The sequence below is a fragment of the Cherax quadricarinatus genome, unplaced genomic scaffold (assembly GCF_038502225.1).
Source record: "Cherax quadricarinatus isolate ZL_2023a unplaced genomic scaffold, ASM3850222v1 Contig3498, whole genome shotgun sequence".
NCBI classification, from domain to species: Eukaryota; Metazoa; Arthropoda; class Malacostraca; order Decapoda; family Parastacidae; genus Cherax; species Cherax quadricarinatus.
In genome coordinates this window covers 22,857-43,189 of record NW_027198524.1, presented here as the reverse complement: position 1 = coordinate 43,189, position 20,333 = coordinate 22,857, and the positions used below count along the sequence as shown (strand labels likewise).

General features: G+C 41.5%; 1 long non-coding RNA gene across 1 annotated transcript in view; it reads right to left on the bottom strand.

The window, feature by feature from the left end:
- Positions 1 to 12,420: 12,420 nt before the first annotated feature.
- The window catches only part of LOC138852035 (uncharacterized), a 30,332-nt gene continuing 22,419 nt past the window's right edge, over positions 12,421 to 20,333 (bottom strand). Inside the window, exon 2 of the long non-coding RNA XR_011391537.1 lies at positions 12,421 to 12,760. This is a non-coding gene — a long non-coding RNA (uncharacterized lncRNA). The remainder of the gene's footprint in view (positions 12,761 to 20,333) is intronic.

Genomic DNA, 20,333 nt, shown 5'->3' with positions numbered 1-20,333 from the left:
GGCTGCAAGCCTGGCCCAGCAAGTGGCTCCTGGAATTTAACCCCACCAAATGCAAAGTCATGAAGATCAGGGAAGGGCAAAGATAACAGCAGACAGAGTACAGACTAGGGGGGCCAAAGACTGTAAACCTCACTCAAGGAAAAGGATCTTGGGGGTGAGTATAATACTGAGCACATCAACCAAATAACTGCTGCAGCACATGGGCAACTAGCAAACGTAAGAATAACATTCCAACATCATTCCTTATTCTCAAGTTACTAAGAGGCCCCCCAACCTCTGGGATACCAACTCCTGCAGTCTTCCCTGTGGTTACACCTTCCACAATCATCTCTAATTCACTCCTAGGCTCTGAGGTCCCTATTCTCGAGTTTTCATCTTCTCACTGTTAAGTTTTTGTCTACAAGACCTCTCGCAACAGCTCTTTAACCCTTTGAGGGTTTTCGTCGTACTAGTACGTCTTACGCGTAGGGGTTTTTGACGTACTAGTACGCATAAATTCTAGCGGCCTCAAATCTAGTGGGAGAAAGCTGGTAGGCCTTCATATGAAAGAATGGGTCTATGTGGTCAGTGTGCACAGTCTAAAAAAAATCCTGCAGCACACAGTGCATAATGAGAAAAAAAAAACTTTGACCATTTTTTTTTAATAAATCAGCGACTTTGCAGTGTATTTTCGTATGGTATTTATTGTTGTATTCTAGTTTTCTTGGTCTCATTTTATAGAATGGAAGACATATTACAGAAATTGAGATGATTTTGACTGGTTTTACAATGAAAGGTGCCTTGAAATTGAGCTCAAAGTAGCAGAAATGTTCGATTTTTACCAAACTTCAAAAGTAAACAAATCGTGCCAAGCGTGCAATACACGTCAACTGGTGAGTCTAATATTCTTTCACAAGTGCACCAATAATATTTATACCATTTTTTACACTAATGCAGTAGTCTGCATAACAGTAAATCTTATATTTTTTGTGAGAATAAAAATTCAAAGTGGAAAGCAAAAGAATATAAGAGGGGCCTTGAGACGTGACTAATGACTAGAGGAAATGTCATTTTAGTGCCAGGAATGTCTTTCTTGTTTATTCTGGACCCTATTCGGAAATTGGCATCTTTTGAAATTTGTGTGAAATTGGCAAAATTGCTAAATTCTGACCACTGTACTGGATAGTTGAATTTCATAAATGGGTGGTTTCTTGCACCCATTCGATAGAAAAAATGGAGTTCTAGCGAAATATTCATGTTTTTTGTCGACTAGTACAGTGAAATTGGCCGAAAATGGGGCTCAAAGTGGGCAAAATCGCCGATGCGTAAACATCGCCGAGACCGCTAACTTTGCGAGAGCATAATTCCGTAAGTTTTCTATCAAATTTCAAACTTTTGGTGTCTTTATGATCGGGAAAAGATTCTCTATCTTTTCATAAGAGAAAATAATTTTTTTTTTTTTTTAAATTTGGCCGACCCTGAGAACGAGTTTCGGAGAGGGCCTGTCGACCCTCAAAGGGTTAATAACCTAAATGCCTCTTCTATAACCCTTTCAGGGTCGCGAGGCCCTCTCCTAAACTTCTCAGGGTCAAAAATTTTTCGGAAAAAAAAAATTTTTTCTTATGAAAAGATAGAGAATTTTCTCGCTATCATGATGACACCAAAAGTATGAAATTTGATGGAAAACTTATGGAATTATGCTCTCACAAAGTTAGTCTCGACAATGTTTACGCATCGACGACTTCGCCCAATTTGAGCCCTATTTTCTGCCAATTCCAGTGTACTAGTCAACAAAAATCATAACTATTTCACTAGAACTCCATTTTTCTATCGAATGAGTATAAGAAACCACCAATTTACCGATTTCAACTATCCAATAAAGTGGTCAGAAATTAGCAATTTTGCCAATTTCACACAAATTTCAAAAGATGCCAATTTCCAAATAGGGTCCAGAATAAACAAGACAGACATTCCTGGCACTAAAATAACATTTCCTCTGTTCATTAGTCACGTCCCCAGGCCCCTCTTACATTTCTTTTGCTTTCCACTTTGAATTTTTATTCTCACAAAAAATAGAAGATTTACTGTTATGCAGACTACTGCATTAGTGTAGAAATGGTATAAATAATATCAGCGCACTTGTGAAAGAATATTAGACTCACCAGTTGATGTGTATTGGACACATGGCATGATTTGTTTACTTTTGAACTTTGGCAAAAATCGAACATTTCTGCTACTTTGAGCTCAATTTCAAGGTACTTTTCATTGTGAAACCAATCAAAATCATCTCAATTTCTGTAATATGTCTTCCATTCTATAAAATGAAACCAGGAAAACTAGAATAGAACCATAAATACTATACGAAAATACAGTGCAAAGTTGCTGTTTTAAACCAAAAACACGGTCAAAGTTTTTTTTTTTTCTCATTACGCACTGTGTGCTGCAGGATTTTTTTTATACTGTACACACTGACTACATAGACCCATTCTTTCATATGTAGTCCTACCAGCTTTCTCTCGCTAGATTTGAAGGTGCTAGAATTTAGGCATGAGCAGTCACCTGCCATGGTGTCCGTGAAGCTAAACACACTTGTTGACGGGACTTTGTTTTCACTTCAGCTTTGTCTGAGTGCAATCTGGAAAAAAAGTATGGAAACTGAATGGCAAATACTGTGCAGACCTGGCTCCTGTTCTTCGGGTTGCCAGTGTCACTATAGCGAACCCTCTTGAAGTTGCCACCAAAATTTATCTTGTTCGTATTTCTCGGGCTCCATCTATGCCCCTAGTTTGTTTCCTCCAAGTCTGCCAGAGAGAGCCCTTAGACTTCTAGCAGAGAAGCCTTATAATGTGCCTGTTACATCAATGGAACTAGGGTATCCAGGTAACCAGGGTCAACACTTTCCGCTTGCCTATCATTAGCAGCTGGACCTGACAGCATTTGTATTTGTATAATCCAGCATTTACATCCATCAGCCCTTGCTGTCCTCTTGCTTTTATTTAATCTCATATGGTCACAAGGAGTTCTTTCCCAGCTGTGGAAATCTTCCATTGTTGTACCTTTTCGTAAGCCAGGTACTTTGGGATGTGGTGCCTCCCACTTTTGTCCCATTGCTCTTACCAGTGCAGTTTGTGAGGTGACAGAACGTCTGGTAAATAGATGTTTGATGTAGTATTTGGAGACACTAGCCTCACCACTAGTCAATATGACTTTTGTTAGGGCCGCTCTATTATTGACCCCTTATTCCGTTTAGATACATTGGTTCATAATGGCTTTGCCAATAACCACTTGGTTATCACTGTCTTATTTGATCTTGAGAAGACATGATGCATCTTGGAAATATAACATCTTAGCCGAAGTTCACTCCTTAGGCCTCCGAGGCAATCTGCCGTTTTTCCTTCTTATCTAAGACACATTTCTGTGTTCAGGTTAATGTGCTTTCCCTGGACTTTGTCCAAGCTAAAGGTGTCCCCAGGAAAATGTCCTAAGCACCACACTTTCTCCTTGCTGTAAATGTTTTGGCATCTCCTCTTGCTTCTAATATTTGGTCATCACTCTATGTAGATGACTTTGCTATAGCTTGTACAGGTGCTGACTGTCACATCATTGCAGTTTCTTTCGGGAATGCTGTAAAGTGTTTCCAATTGGGCCACTACTCATGGGTTTAAATTTTCTAGTACTAAAACACACCAAATTACTTTCACTAGATGTTCTATCGTCTCTGATACTCCATTTTACCTATATGGCTTGCTTATCCCTGAACATGAGACTCTGGTTTCTCGGCCTTCTGTTTGACCGTTGGTTATCCTGGAAACCTTGCATTGCCACCTCGAAGGCAGTGTGTAATGCCCAGCTGAACCTCCTTATAACCCTTGCTCATCTTTCATGGGGGGGGGGGGAGACTGATCATTGAACTCCTTTGACTGCATTCAGCCCTCATTTTATCGAAACTAGATTATGGTGACCAGATATTCATTGGCCTTTCCTGCAACTCTCTCTAACCTTGATCCCATGCATCACCAGGGATTGTTTATGCTTAGGTGCTTTTTGCTCTTCACCTGTAAAGCCTACATGCTGGGGTGAATATTCCATCCATGAATGATCGCAGTGATGGTCACTGCCTCCGTTGTTTAGTTCGCTTTCATGACCTTCGCAATCCTTCCATGTATAGGATAGTAACATGTTAGTAGAGGTTCATTGTTGTTGCCCCAGTTTACTCCATTCCTTTCTCTTCATCTACATTTGCTCTTGTCTTTTCTTCAGTTGCCCCATTATATGTTCATGTAGCATCTAACTTTTCCTTTCTCCCTTGAGTAGTTCCCTCAGTTCACGTATGTTCTTCCCCACTGCCATGTGCAAAGGCCCAAATGCCTACAGTTGCTTCTCACTCTTTTTCTTATCACTTCGTCTCATTCTTGTGCCATTGCAGTGTACACTGATGGTTCTAAATCTTCTGACGGTGTCAGGTTTGCATAGTGCGAGGTCATTTATTAGACTTGGCTAGCATTTTTACTGCTGAATTGTATGCAATTCTCATAGAAATTATCCGTATTGCAGCCATGCCTGTGTCGCCGTTTGTGGTAGTATCCAACTCCCTTCATGCTTTGCAGGCTGTAAAAAAAAAAAAAATTGATTTACCTCATCCCCTGGTCCTTCGTATGCAACTTTGGTTATGCCGCATCTCTAGCAAACAGTTTTCTGTTGGGTCACCATTCATATTGACATACAGGGCAATGAACTGGCGGACACTGCTGCGGGGCCAGCAGTACATGACCTCCCAGTTTCATATGAGTGTTCCATTCACAGACTATTTTGCTCTAATTTCTGACCACCTTCACAACCATTGGCAACGATGTTGGTCTGATAATATACATAACAAATTGCATTCTGTCAAACCAAGTTTAGGTTTCTGGCCATCGTGTCATCGATGCCGAGGTTGGGAGACTAGCTCTCCCATCTTCGCATCTAGCGCACTCGTTTTGCTCACTGATAGCTCGTGGAAGGGCGCCCTGTTCCACTGAGAGAGTTGTCAGGTTTGTTTTGGTTCGTTGCTTTATCTTCCCTCCTTGCTACAGTGGACCCCCGGTCATACCGATTTTAATCCGTGCAAGAGGGGTCATTGGGTACCTATGCGAAATAATCGGTATGCGAATGAATTTTCCCCATGAGAAATAATGGAAATCAAATTAATCCGTGCAAGACACCCAAAAGTATGAAAAAAAAAATTTTTACCACATGAAATGTTAATTTTAATACACACAAACTGAAAAAGGCATGCACACTTACATGACACTTACTTTTATTGAAGATCTGGTGATGATTGATGGGATGGGAGGAGGGGAGAGAGTGTGTTAGTGTTTAGAAGGGGAATCCCCTTCCATTAAGACTTGAGGTGTCGAGTCCTTTTCTGGGGTTACTTCCCTTCTTCTTTTAATGCCACTAGGACCAGCTTCAGAGTCACTGGACTTCTTTCGCACAACATATCTGTCCATAGTGGCCTGTACCTCTCGTTCCTTTATGACTTCCCTAAAGTGTTTCACAACATTGTCAGTGTAATAATCACCAGCACGGCTTGCAATAGCTGTGTGAGGGTGATTTTCATCAAAAAAGGTTTGCACTTCAAGCCACTTTGCACACATTTCCTTAATCTTTGTAGTAGGCAACTTCTTCAATTTCTCTCTCCCCTCCTCTGAACCAGTTTTCTCAGGTCTGGCCTCTTGCTCTTGAAGTTGATCTATCAGCTCATCAGTGGTTAGTTCTTCATTGTCCTCCTCCACCAACTCTTCCACATCCTCCCCACTAACCTCCAACCCCAAGGACTTTCCCAATGCCACAATGGATTCCTCAACTGGCATAATCCTCTCAGGGTTAGCCTCAAACCCTTCAAAATCCCTTTTGTCTACACATTCTGGCCACAGTTTCTTCCAAGCAGAGTTCAAGGTCTTCTTAGTCACTCCCTCCCAAGCCTTACCTATAAGGTTTACACAATTGAGGATATTAAAGTGCTCTCTCCAAAACTCTCTTAGAGTCAGTTGAGTTTCTGAGGTCACTACAAAGCACCTTTCAAACAGAGCTTTTGTGTACAGTTTTTTGAAGTTTGCAATAACCTGCTGGTCCATGGGCTGCAGGAGAGGAGTGGTATTAGGAGGCAAAAACTTGATGTTAATGAATTTCATGTCCCCATAAAGTCGCTCTGCCACGTCTGTAGGATGACCAGGGGCATTGTCTAACACCAGGAGGCACTTAAGTTCTAATTTCTTTTCAGTTAGGTAATCTTTCACATTGGGGGCAAATGCATGGTGTAACCAGTCATAGAAAAAGTCCCTAGTGACCCATGCCTTACTGTTTGCCCTCCACAGCACACACAAATTCTCCTTGAGGACATTCTTTTGCCTGAACGCTCTGGGAGTTTCAGAGTGATACACTAATAAAGGCTTAACTTTGCAATCACCAGTAGCATTGGAACACATCAACAAAGTAAGCCTGTCTTTCATAGGCTTATGTCCTGGGAGTGCCTTTTCCTCCTGAGTAATGTAGGTCCTGCTTGGCATTTTCTTCCAAAACAGGCCTGTTTCATCACAATTAAACACTTGTTCAGGTTTCAGTCCTTCAGTCTCTATGTACTCCTTGAATTCATGCACATATTTTTCAGCCGCTTTGTGGTCCGAACTGGCAGCCTCACCATGCCTTATCACACTATGTATGCCACTACGCTTCTTAAATCTCTCAAACCAACCTTTGCTGGCCTTAAATTCACTCACATCAGCACTAGTTGCAGGCATTTTTTTAATTAAATCCTCATGCAACTTCCTAGCCTTTTCGCTTATGATCGCTTGAGAGATGCTATCTCCTGCTAGCTGTTTTTCATTTATCCACACCAATAAGAGTCTCTCAACATCTTCCATCACTTGCGATCTTTGTTTCGAAAACACAGTTAAACCTTTGGCAAGAACAGCTTCCTTGATTGCCTTTCTGGTGCCCACAATAGTAGCGATGGTTGATTGGGGTTTCTTGTACAACCTGACCAGGTCGGCGATACACACTCCACTTTCATACTTATCAATGATCTCTTTCTTCATTTCTATTGGAATTCTCACCCTTATTGGTGTAGGGTTGGCACTAGAAGCTTTCTTGGGGCCCATGGTCACTTATTTTCCAGAAACAGCACCGAAAACACTGTAATAATACGAAATATTCCGATTGTATGCTTGGATGTTACCGCGGAGGCTGGCTGGTAAACAATGGCACGGGCGGCACATGTGAGGCTGGCTGAGGGCGCACATTAGACGCGTCTCGGACGAAAATCAGTGAGCGGGTTTTTAAGCGGTATGCGAGGCAAAATTTTTGCGATTAAAACAAGCGGTATGCGGATTAATCGTTATGTGGTGCCATCGGTATGCGGGGGTCCACTGTAGTATGCTGTTAATGTCAGCTAGGCCTGTGTACCTTGTGATTTACTACACAAACTTTGATGATCCTTTTTTTTATCACACTGGCCGATTCCCACCAAGGCAGGGTGGCCCGAAAAAGAAAAACTTTCACCATCATTCACTCCATCACTGTCTTGCCAGAAGGGTGCTTTACACTACAGTTTTTAAACTGCAACATTAACACCCCTCCTTCAGAGTGCAGGCACTGTACTTCCCATCTCCAGGACTCAAGTCCGGCCTGCCGGTTTCCCTGAACCCCTTCATAAATGTTACTTTGCTCACACTCCAACAGCACGTCAAGTATTAAAAACCATTTGTCTCCATTCACTCCTATCAAACACGCTCACGCATGCCTGCTGGAAGTCCAAGCCCCTCGCACACAAAACCTCCTTTACCCCCTCCCTCCAACCTTTCCTAGGCCGACCCCTACCCCGCCTTCCTTCCACTACAGACTGATACACTCTTGAAGTCATTCTGTTTCGCTCCATTCTCTCTACATGTCCGAACCACCTCAACAACCCTTCCTCAGCCCTCTGGACAACAGTTTTGGTAATCCCGCACCTCCTCCTAACTTCCAAACTACGAATTCTCTGCATTATATTCACACCACACATTGCCCTCAGACATGACATCTCCACTGCCTCCAGCCTTCTCCTCGCTGCAACATTCATCACCCATGCTTCACACCCATATAAGAGCGTTGGTAAAACTATACTCTCATACATTCCCCTCTTTGCCTCCAAGGACAAAGTTCTTTGTCTCCACAGACTCCTAAGTGCACCACTCACCCTTTTCCCCTCATCAATTCTATGATTCACCTCATCTTTCATAGACCCATCCGCTGACACGTCCACTCCCAAATATCTGAATACATTCACCTCCTCCATACTCTCTCCCTCCAATCTGATATCCAATCTTTCATCACCTAATCTTTTTGTTATCCTCATAACCTTACTCTTTCCTGTATTCACTTTTAATTTTCTTCTTTTGCACACCCTACCAAATTCATCCACCAATCTCTGCAACTTCTCTTCAGAATCTCCCAAGAGCACAGTGTCATCAGCAAAGAGCAACTGTGACAACTCCCACTTTGTGTGTGATTCTTTATCTTTTAACTCCACGCCTCTTGTCAAGACCCTCGCATTTACTTCTCTTACAACCCCATCTATAAATATATTAAACAACCACGGTGACATCACACATCCTTGTCTAAGGCCTACTTTTACTGGGAAATAATTTCCCTCTTTCCTACATACTCTAACTTGAGCCTCACTATCCTCGTAAAAACTCTTCACTGCTTTCAGTAACCTACCTCCTACACCATACACCTGCAACATCTGCCACATTGCCCCCCTATCCACCCTGTCATATGCCTTTTCCAAATCCATAAATGCCACAAAGACCTCTTTAGCCTTATCTAAATACTGTTCACTTATATGTTTCACTGTAAACACCTGGTCCACACACCCCCTACCTTTCCTAAAGCCTCCTTGTTCATCTGCTATCCTATTCTCCGTCTTACTCTTAATTCTTTCAATAATAACTCTACCATACACTTTACCAGGTATACTCAACAGACTTATCCCCCTATAATTTTTGCACTCTCTTTTGTCCCCTTTGCCTTTATACAAAGGAACTATGCATGCTCTCTGCCAATCCCTAGGTACCTTACCCTCTTCCATACATTTATTAAATAATTGCACCAACCACTCCAAAACTATATCCCCACCTGCTTTTAACATTTCTATCTTTATCCCATCAATCCCGGCTGCCTTACCCCCTTTCATTTTACCTACTGCCTCACGAACTTCCCCCACACTCACAACTGGCTCTTCCTCACTCCTACAAGATGTTATTCCTCCTTGCCCTATACACGAAATCACAGCTTCCCTATCTTCATCAACATTTAACAATTCCTCAAAATATTCCCTCCATCTTCCCAATACCTCTAACTCTCCATTTAATAACTCTCCTCTCCTATTTTTAACTGACAAATCCATTTGTTCTCTAGGCTTCCTTAACTTGTTAATCTCACTCCAAAACTTTTTCTTATTTTCAACAAAATTTGTTGATAACATCTCACCCACTCTCTCATTTGCTCTCTTTTTACATTGCTTCACCACTCTCTTAACCTCTCTCTTTTTCTCCATATACTCTTCCCTCCTTGCATCACTTCTACTTTGTAAAAACTTCTCATATGCTAACTTTTTCTCCCTTACTACTCTCTTTACATCATCATTCCACCAATCGCTCCTCTTCCCTCCCGCACCCACTTTCCTGTAACCACAAACTTCTGCTGAACACTCTAACACTACATTTTTAAACCTACCCCATACCTCTTCGACCCCATTGCCTATGCTCTCATTAGCCCATCTATCCTCCAATAGCTGTTTATATCTTACCCTAACTGCCTCCTCTTTTAGTTTATAAACCTTCACCTCTCTCTTCCCTGATGCTTCTATTCTCCTTGTATCCCATCTACCTTTTACTCTCAGTGTAGCTACAACTAGAAAGTGATCTGATATATCTGTGGCCCCTCTATAAACATGTACATCCTGAAGTCTACTCAACAGTCTTTTATCTACCAATACATAATCCAACAAACTACTGTCATTTCGCCCTACATCATATCTTGTATACTTATTTATCCTCTTTTTCTTATGTGTTAAAATTTTGTATGGTTTTGTGTTTTTTCTGTTGTACTTACAAATGAGGTAAACATTGAACTAAACCGTCAGGTTAACTCAAGTCTGATACTGTTATTCCTGCAGTTTTGATTTTTTTTTTTTTTTTTTTTTTATTAGAACACGGTGGACCATATAAAGTAACCCGTGATAATTATATATTCCATTAATGTTCAGAACAATCATTGTAAGACATGGCAATTTTTTCTACAGTTGTATTTGTGGTGAAAGAATTATTCAGCCGTTTAAGAACATGTGAAGACAGTTTAAAAGTGCATCAATGTCCAGTACATTTGCATTTAAATTGCCTGCTAATGTATACACTAGTTTTGCAATTTTCTTGCATGTAATATCTATAACTGAAATTTGTGGAAACTAAAATCACCTAGACATTTTTTTTGCTTTTGCACTTCTGTTGACCCCCCCCCCCCCCTCCAAGCAGTATGTCTATGTACTTTGATCTTGCACATTTGAAAACATAACTTATTGATGTTCAAGAAAAAATTAACTGTTGTATATATAATTACTGTTGCCACCTCCATATTCATATTAGTAAATCACCAAACATTAATCTTTTTCTGATTCCAGCCAGCCTATGTATACCCCAGCTGTTCTGTAAATTTCTAAGCTTGGGAAAATATTTATTTTTTATTTTTGTTTCTTTGGAGTTATTAAAAGAGAGGGAGAACATGCTAATGCACATGAACATAATTTTAAATTTGGCTCTAACATGATTGGTCAAATCTTTTGTTTCCAGAAGTGGTTTGAAAAATGCATCAGGACTTGTGCATTGAATGGGACATTAATTACTAAATGAATTTTCACTGAGACTTCAGTTTCATTGCTGCCTGAAAGGAGGGTTTAGTGCTTAGTTATGATTTTAATGCTACATGAAATGAGCAAATTGAAAATAAAATTTTGTTGAAACCCCTAGGTACCCTTGTTTCATAAATTTATGTAGTCTCCCAGTATAGTTGTTGGTGTAACAAGATTAAGAAAAAACAGTTGTGTGCATTTATTAGGGTTTTGCAGGCCAAATATTTCTGCTTAGGTTCCATCTACACAAATTTGAAAGAAAACATTTCTAACGATTGTTGAGTATATTTTTCTAGCACTGAGGAACCTAAAACTCAGGAAAATTAGTAAGATTGCATACTAAGTCTGTATGACCCTTCTGGGTTTAGTACTTAATTTACTTCTGATTGAATATTAGATTCCTATGAATGTCAAGAAAAGACTGCAGATAATGGGAAAAATCAGTGTTTATTGCAAACATTAATTTGTCTAGCAAGTGTGCTAGACCTATATCCTTTAGTGCAGACTAGAGGTGTAGTGTGTATAAAACTCGAGTGCTTTCTCGTATTTCATAACTGCAAATTTATACAGTCATGGTTTTGAATTGATTTAAGACCTGGTAGAATGTAATGGACATACATGATTGATGTATTGAGAGTGTACTGCAATCCTTGTTAAATCTGACTTAAGTGACACTAGATACCAAATTAATAAAAAGTCAATTCAGTGATAACTCTGGTATCAAGGCAACTCCCTTGAAGAATATGGATTACTTTTAGGATTTTCATGCTACTCTTGTCCCCTTCAATATGTTGGAGAAACAGGCTTAGAGCACAAAAACAGTGCAGACACCAATAATGCTCTTTTCTGTCATGTTTAGAGATCAGTCATCCTACTAACTGGTCCTCTGCCAAAACTGTGTATCATCCTCCTAGCCTTCACAGCCAATCATCTTGTTGAAGAATCCCTCATACACAACTTTCTTAGTACACGTCCTGGCTTTCTCAGTAGATGCCTTCCCTTCTCCTTGCACTGTCAAATGCTCCAAACTTCAGAACACTCATGGCTTAACCTAATACTACTCTCCCTACCTCTTATACTTAACTAATTTTCTTTACTTCCCCTTTCTTTTGCCTAGTGTGTTCTGTGTTTTTGGTCCTACCCATTGTGGGCCCTTAAGTTTCCTGCAGCGTCTTTCCTGTCCTTACCCCACTTCTACGACTACCTCTCCTTTACTGTTATTAGTGCTTCTGCCTTCTACCTTTTGTACTACTATTTCCTCCCTTCTCTCCCCTTTCTATCTCCTAGCAAACACTACTTCCACTACCAGCATTACCACTTTTTCTTCCTCTCCTGTCCCTGTCCTCTTTCCCTCCTTCCTTACCTATATACATGTACTTGTATATTGGCTCACTCATTCTCTTCTCAGTGTAACTTGTAAATGGTCCAAGTTGGACTGAAGTGTTGTCATGAGCTTTTCTGTGTAGGTTGTGTATTCTTTGGACTAAATTACCCTGGATAATGAAAGGCTGTAATATTTGTTTACACTTTATTGAACATTGATATGGGATTTGATAAATGTGAAACATTTTCAAAAATGTACAATTAAAACTTTTAAGTCATAAGTTGTTAATAAAACTTCGTGCTTTTTTTTTCAAAATGCTCACAAAAATACAAAAAAAAAAAATCATTCAAAACGGAAACATTTTTACTGTAAAGGCTAGGATACAATACCACAATGGGGAAAAAAAAATTTTTACCCAACTAGTCCTTAAACTTGTGGAACTAAAACCACTTCACAGCAGGCACATCAATGCAATAACTCCTCCAGCAACAAGAGAGAATGGCAGCCATGTCTTCAGAAAGCCCATAAAACTGCAAAATAATGTTTTATATTAATGGGTATGCACCAAATTTTAATGGAGGGAGGGGGAGCTGTGATGGTCACAATGCCTAGTAAAAGTTAGTGTTTTGTAAACACAATAGTGCCTGGGGAAATAAGTTCATTTCCTTGCATTAAGTGTCCTTCAACAAAGGCCCCCCCCCCACTCCCCTGATGCTGGATTACTTGTGGTAATGGGATTTGTCTATGAAGAGGGCTTCCCCCCCCCCCAACAGGGTGCTTGCCCAACTAAAATCCCATCATCTTGGCATATAGTGGGGAAACCCTTTGACTGTCGAAGGGCCAAATCCTGAAGTTGCTTCTGGTGTCGCAAAATATTCGAAAAAAAAAAAAATTATTTTTTCTTATCAAAATGTTAAGATTATTTTTCTGATTGTTTTAGTCCCAAAAAAAATTTTTTCCCATCAGTACTTACCGAGATATAGAGTCCTGAAGTTTGCTGAAATTGATCTGCTGGCGGCAACAGCGGCGACTGCCGCTCACCCGGTAAACTTTTATTTACTTGTATTCGATGGTTTCTTGTTTTTTTCACTATTTTATTTTTTCACATAACTTTTGTGGCCTGTGAGACCAAATTATTGTGCAATGTTCAAATATACACTCGTTGAATGTAACACAATTATAGCAAAAACACTCGTATCATTATAATGTTGCTAAAACTTGTTTACACAAACAAACAATGTAAACAAATGTTTATTACGATTGCTTTATAATATATATACATATGTACAATCACTGGACACTTTATTAGAAGTGCTGCAGCTTGTGGAATTCTTTGAAACATGGGTATAAGCACAATGGTGTCTTACACTCCTCACACATAAAACGAGTGTCTCTGCGTTTTTGTTGGCGTTTTGTGGTATGTCCACAGACAAAACACCTCTTCTGAGCATTTTTCTTGGCAGTAGTAGCAGGCAGTGGTATGGGGTAGTGATCACCAGGCCTCAGACGAGAGGACATGTGTTGATAATTTCGTGGGCGCTGGTCTATTGCAGGTGTTGTTTCTTGGTACTTGAATATTATTTGTCTGATGACTGACAAACAAAATTCACCATATTTGGGTTTGTTCTTGGTCTTCAACTTATACATATTATAAGCATTCAGCATGGAAATGTCAAGAAGATGGACAAACAGTTTTATGTACCACTTATAACTCTTGCGAACACAGTCAGCAAACCCAATCTGCATGTCACATTTGTCCACTAAGCGCATATTGAGGTTGTAATCCATCACAGCTGCAGGTTTTACAATAGGTTCATTGGTCTCTCTATTCTGCTTGCCAGTCTCTACCATTTCGTGTCGGTGAACTGATGTCAGCAGTGTGACATCACGTTTGTCATGCCACCGAAATGCCATGATGTCATTGGCAGCAAACACCTGCACTTCACCTCTACGACTGCCAGCTTCGAACCTAGGCATATGTTTACGACTTCTACGCACTGTGCCACACACATCTGTCATGTTCACTCGCAAGAAATCACTGAGTATAGGGCTTGTGTACCAGTTGTCAGTATATAAAATATGCCCCTTACCAAGATATGGCTCCATCATTGTTCTAACCACATCACCAGAGATACCCAGTAACTTCCTGGTATCTTCCATTGTTTTACCGCCAGTGTACACAATTATATCCAAAACCAGACCAGTTTTGCAATCACACAGAACAAATAACTTTATACCAAAGCGTTTCCTCTTGCTTGGTATATACTGCTTGAATGAGAGTCTTCCTTTGAACAAAATCAAAGACTCGTCAATAACAAGCTTCCTGAAGGGATAAAAATACATACAGCACTTTTGTTTCAGGTACATAAACACACGTCTGATCTTATATAACCTGTCGCTTCTGTCAGGCCTGGTTTTGTCTGAAAAGTGTAACATACGTAACAGTAACACAAATCTATTCACTGGTATAATGTCACTGAAAGCAGGGGTTGAAATCAGGCGGTCTGTCGCCCAGTATGTGCTGACACTATGCTTATACACATGTGGCATAAGCATTATTGTGGCAAAGAACAGATACATCTCTGCCACAGTTGTGTCCTTCCACTGGTGTAGGCGTGATCTTGGTGAAAGCATAGTGTTTGCCATGGTGTACTCATAGTATGTATTGCTTTCCCTGACAATAATGTCCATCAGGGGTTCATCGAAGAACAACTGAAAGCATTCCAGTTCAGTGGGATTGTTCCCAAGTGTACATGATGGCCGTATTCCACTTTGTCCTCCATCAAAGTCATGGGGATTGGGAACAAACTCGTCATCTTGATGCCAATCCCAGATGCGGTCAGCTGGTGCGTTCTGGATATTGTAATGTCGTTGTGGTTGTGCAGGTTGTGGTTGTGGTTGTGAGAGTGTGGGGTCGGCCGAAGCAGGTTGTAGTTGTGCAGAGTCAGCAGCGCGGGCACTAGCGTGGCCCGCTGCTGGTGTCACATGACTCATGGCACCGTCACTATCACCACCACCGCCTGCTGCCTCACTCACATCATTTATACCCATCGTAACAATATCGTCATCTTCACTATCAGGACGTGGTGTAGGGCCACGGGATGTGCTCCGAGATGTACTCCTTCCTCTTGGAAGAGCATATGGCACACTACCAGACCGCATGCGACGTCGTACATACTGCTGTTTCACTGGGGAATATTCACCCTCACAACTAGAAGTGCTTTCAATAACCTTGAAATCACTATCACTATCACTTGCACTGCTCACATCTGAGTCTTGTACACGGGCAAATAGTTTCCTCTTTCGTCCTGGTACAGGTGAATATGAACGAGCCGGCCTAGCACCAGAAGTGGATGGTTGTGGGTCATCTGGGTTTTCATCACTAATTATGTTATCCTGGGTAATTTTCTCGGTCACACCCGCTTCAAAACCAGGGAATTCACTTTCACTGACACTATCATCACTGTTTGAGCTATCACTTGGGAACAAAAGACCTCCAATCCGCCGAGGAGTGAGGAACTTCTTACCGCGAGGCATGGTGAAAATGGACTACCAAGATGGCGTTCCCACAATGCACCGCTGAGTCCCAGATTTTTTTCACAGGGTGCACACCGACCACTGAGACCCATTCTCTCTCGTGTAGGCCTACCAGCCCTCTCCCGCTCGATTTGAAGCCGCTAGAATTTATGCGTATAGATACGTCAAACACGGTATCTCCCATGACGTACATATACGACCGCGACAGTCAAAGGGTTAAAGTAAATCAGTTGCTGTCAAAAATTTAATGAGTGTCTGGATTAAAGGAGGGTCAGTTGGCAAGAACAGAAAGTAAAGGGCAGCAGAGCGGACTGTATAGCCCTTGTGGCTTAGCGCTTCTTTTTTGATAATAGAGCGGAGACGACAACGGAGGTAAATTCTGCGTGCTCGTTGATAGTGGGGGGCAGTCCAACAATGTGGCTAACATACTGGAACATGACAATTCTCACAGAGAGGAACAAGACGCCTCTCCATGAGATACCCGTAAGACGAGTGTGGCCGATGCGAAGACGGGAGAAAGTAGTCTCTCAACCTGAACACTGATAAGAAGTCGACCAGAAGCCTATACTCGGTTCAACAGAATGAAGCTTGTTATGGAGCAGACCAGACCAACGCTGTTCCCAACGAGTGCGAAGATGGGTAGCAATTACAGCAAAATAGTCCATAAATGGAACACCTCTATATGAAACTGGGAGGTCATGTACTGCTGAACGCACAGCAGTGTCTGCCTGTTCATTGCCCTGTATGTCAACATGACCAGGGACCCTAACAAAAAACATCTCTGTGTCTGCTAGAGATACGGCATAACCAAAGTTGGATATAAAGAACTACGGGGTGAGGTGCACCACATTTCTGTATAACCTGTAAAGCACTATGGGAGTCTGAAATGACCACAAATGGTGACACAGGCATAGATGCAATACGGATAAGTGCTAAAAGAATGGCATACAATTCAGCCGTAAAAATGCTAGCTGAGGGTAATACACCTACCATCCGACTTACGACCGAATTTGGTTCCGAGAAACTGGTCGTAAGTCAAAATGGTCGTAAGTCGAACTTTACTACCGAATATCAACAAAACATTTTTGTAATGACTATTTTATTGTTTTATTTTGGTACAGTGGACCCCCGCATAACGATTTTAATCCTTGCAAGAGGGGTAATTGTTATGCGAAATAATCGGTATGTGAATGAATTTTCCCCATAAGAAATAATGGAAATAAAATTAATCCGTGCAAGACACCCAAAAGTATGAAAAAAAAAAATTTTTACCACATGAAATGTTAATTTTAATACACACAAACTGAAAAAGGCATGCACACTTACATGACACTTACTTTTATTGAAGATCTGGAGATGATTGATGGGATGGGAGGAGGGGAGAGAGAGTGTTAGTGTTTAGAAGGGGAATCATCTTCCATTAAGACTTGAGGTGTCAAGTCCTTTTCTGGGGTTACTTCCCTTCTTCTTTTAATGCCACTAGGACCAGCTTCAGAGTCACTGGACTTCTTTCGCACAACATATCTGTCCATAGTGGCCTGTACCTCTCGTTCCTTTATGACTTCCCTAAAGTGTTTCACAACATTGTCAGTGTACAGGTTGCCAACACGGCTTGCAATAGCTGTGTGAGGGTGATTTTCATCCATGAAGGTTTGCACTTCAAGCCATTTTGCACAGATTTCTTTAATCTTTGTAGTAGGCAACTTCTTCAATTTCTCTCTCCCCTCCTCTGAACCAGTTTCCTCAGGTCTGGCCTCTTGCTCTTGAAGTTGATCTATCAGCTCATCAGTGGTTAGTTCTTCATTGTCCTCCTCCACCAACTCTTCCACATCCTCCCCACTAACCTCCAACCCCAAGGACTTTCCCAATGCCACAATGGATTCCTCAACTGGCATAATCCTCTCAGGGTTAGCCTCAAACCCTTCAAAATCCCTTTTGTCTACACATTCTGGCCACAGTTTCTTCCAAGCAGAGTTCAAGGTCTTCTTAGTCACTCCCTCCCAAGCCTTACCTATAAGGTTTACACAATTGAGGATATTAAAGTGCTCTCTCCAAAACTCTCTTAGAGTCAGTTGAGTTTCTGAGGTCACTACAAAGCACCTTTCAAACAGAGCTTTTGTGTACAGTTTTTTGAAGTTTGCAATAACCTGCTGGTCCATGGGCTGCAGGAGAGGAGTGGTATTAGGAGGCAAAATCTTCACCTTAATGAAGCTCATGTCCCCATAAAGTCGCTCTGCCACGTCTGTAGGATGACCAGGGGCATTGTCTAACACCAGGAGGCACTTAAGTTCTAATTTCTTTTCAGTTAGGTAATCTTTCACATTGGGGGCAAATGCATGGTGTAACCAGTTATAGAAAAAGTCCCTAGTGACCCATGCCTTACTGTTTGCCCTCCACAGCACACACAAATTATCCTTGAGGACATTCTTTTGCCTGAACGCTCTGGGAGTTTCAGAGTGATACACTAATAAAGGCTTAACTTTGCAATCACCACTAGCATTGGCACACATCAACAAAGTAAGTCTGTCTTTCATAGGCTTATGTCCTGGGAGTGCCTTTTCCTCCTGAGTAATGTAGGTCCTGCTTGGCATTTTCTTCCAAAACAGGCCTGTTTCATCACAATTAAACACTTGTTCAGGTTTCAGTCCTTCACTGTCTATGTACTCCTTGAATTCCTGCACATATTTTTCAGCCGCTTTGTGGTCCGAACTGGCAGCCTCACCATGCCTTATCACACTATGGATGCCACTACGCTTCTTAAATCTCTCAAACCAACCTTTGCTGGCCTTAAATTCACTCACATCATCACTAGTTGCAGGCATTTTTTTAATTAAATCCTCATGCAACTTCCTAGCCTTTTCACATATGATCGCTTGAGAGACGCTATCTCCTGCTAGCTGTTTTTCATTTATCCACACCAATAAGAGTCTCTCAACATCTTCCATCACTTGCGATCTTTGTTTCGAAAACACAGTTAAACCTTTGGCAAGAACAGCTTCCTTGATTGTCTTTCTGGTGCCCACAATAGTAGCGATGGTTGATTGAGGTTTTTTGTACAACTTGACCAGGTCGGCGATACGCACTCCACTTTCATACTTATCAATGATCTCTTTCTTCATTTCTATTGGAATTCTCACCCTTATTGGTGTACGGTTGGCACTAGAAGCTTTCTTGGGGCCCATGGTCACTTATTTTCCAGAAACAGCACCGAAAACACTGTAATAATACGAAATATTCCGATTGTATGCTTGGATGTTACCGCGGAGGCTGGCTGGTAAACAATGGCACGGGCGGCACATGTGAGGCTGGCTGAGGGCGCACATTGGACGCGTCTCGGACGAAAATCGGTGAGCGGGTTTTTAATCGGTATGCGCGGCAAAATTTTTGCGATTAAAGCAAGCGGTATGCGGATTAATCGCTATGTGATGCCATCGTTATGCGGGGGTCCACTGTATTTCATGTTTTACTTTACTTTTTATGTTGTTAGTACTGTATTTTATACTGTAAGGTTTAGGATAAACACTGTGTACAACACAAATAGTTGTTTATTTCCCAGAAATTTGGCATAAAAAACACAGTCGTAAGTCGGATGGTAGGTGTAAATGCCCTCGCACGACACTGTCCATGATGTATAGGATCTAACTTATGCAGAGTTGTGGGAGAGGCCACAGAATAGATTTGGTCACCATAATCTAGCTTGGACAAGACTAGGATGGAATGCAAACGGAGAAGAGTTCGACGATCTGCTCCCCACGAATGATATGTGAGAACCTCAAGGAGATTTACCAGACCATAGGAAGTTGTCTTTAACAAAGAAATGTGAGGTCTCCACATCAGCCGGCGATCAAAGAGCAGACCTTGAAACCTGACCGTATCAAGTGCCGGAATACGTGAACCATGTAAGTACAAGGGAGTATCCTGTATAAGCAGGCGTCTAGTGAAGGTGATGAATAGTAAGCTATAACGAAGTCATCGACATAAAGTGATGACCAAATATGTGAAAGAATGGAAAGTAGGTCATTTATAGCTAAGAGAAAAATAGTAGTACTGAGGACACAACTTTGTGGGACTCCTTCAGCTTGTACAAAGGCCAAGGAAAGCGAGGCGCCAATACGGACCCGAAAATGTCTATCAGACAAGAAAGCAGAGGTGAAGTTTGGTAGATTACCATGGAGGCCTAAGGAGCGGGCTTGGGCTAGAATGTTATACCTCCAAGCGGTGTCATATGTCTTCTCTAGATCAAAAAAGACTACTAGGACAGAGTGGTTGTTAGCAAATGCATTTCGAATATACGTATCGAAGTGGAGTAAGGGGTCTAAAGTAGAGCGGCCTTTGTGAAAGCCATGTTGGTGAGGGGAAAGGCTGTTGTGTCTCTCTAAGAACCACATCAGACATCTATTCACCAATCGTTCCATCATCTTGCAGACCGCACTGGTCAGGGCAATGGGACGATAGTGAGAGGTGTCAAGCTCTGAGGTGCCCGGTTTGTGAAACTAGTACAACAGCTGATTTCCAGTGTTGTGGGAGAACCCCTCACTCCCAAATTAGATTGAAAAGATGTAAAAG